Source organism: Orycteropus afer, unplaced genomic scaffold, assembly GCF_000298275.1.
Source record: "Orycteropus afer afer isolate SDZICR_OR568_19922 unplaced genomic scaffold, OryAfe1.0 scaffold00066, whole genome shotgun sequence".
Classification (NCBI taxonomy): Eukaryota; Metazoa; Chordata; class Mammalia; order Tubulidentata; family Orycteropodidae; genus Orycteropus; species Orycteropus afer.
Genome location: NW_006921653.1, coordinates 3,884,814 through 3,885,571, shown reverse-complemented (window position 1 = coordinate 3,885,571; position 758 = coordinate 3,884,814).

Here is a 758-nt window from a genome sequence, read left to right as displayed (position 1 = left end):
GGGGTCGCTATGAGTCAGAAACGACTCGATGGCACTTAACAACAACAACAACAAAACAACATCACTACAGAAGTAGGATTGCCCAACCTTCCTTCCCAGGAGTGGCTGGTGGGTTTGAACCGCCAGCCTTCTGGTTAGCAGTCAAGTGCCTTAGGCACTATGCTACCAGAGCTCCTAGCGACCCCTCCTTGGGTTTCTGAGGCAGTATCACTATGGAAGTAGATTGCCCCATCTTCTTTCTGGGGGAGTGGGTGGTGGGTTTGAACCACCAGCCTTCTGTTTAGCAGTCAAGTGCCTTAGCCACTACACTACCAGAGCTCCCTAGAGTGGCACTAGGTAAGCAAAATACTGATCCTCAGCCACCTACTTTTTTGCACAAACACACTTTATAGAAGCTTCTCTTCTCCATTTTTCCATCTAGTTTTAATTTGTAAACCTTGCATACGAAGAATACTCCTTACTTTAGAACCTGAGTATAGTAAATCAATGAGTTACTTTAAAAAAAATGTAGGCATTGGGGAAGAAAATTGGACACTACAACAATCCATTTATATTTCCTAATAAAGATACATTCACTTCATTCATAATTTCCTATTGAGAGAAGATACAAATCCCTCTCCACACTGCTATTCTGTTTCACTGCTACTCTGTTTGTGGGTGGGTGGTTTGACCTCATTAATAATCAGATCCTAGAAATGTTTGGTTCATAACACTTAAAATGTTGTGTTGAACGCTAACCAGTTAAGCAAAAATAGCAT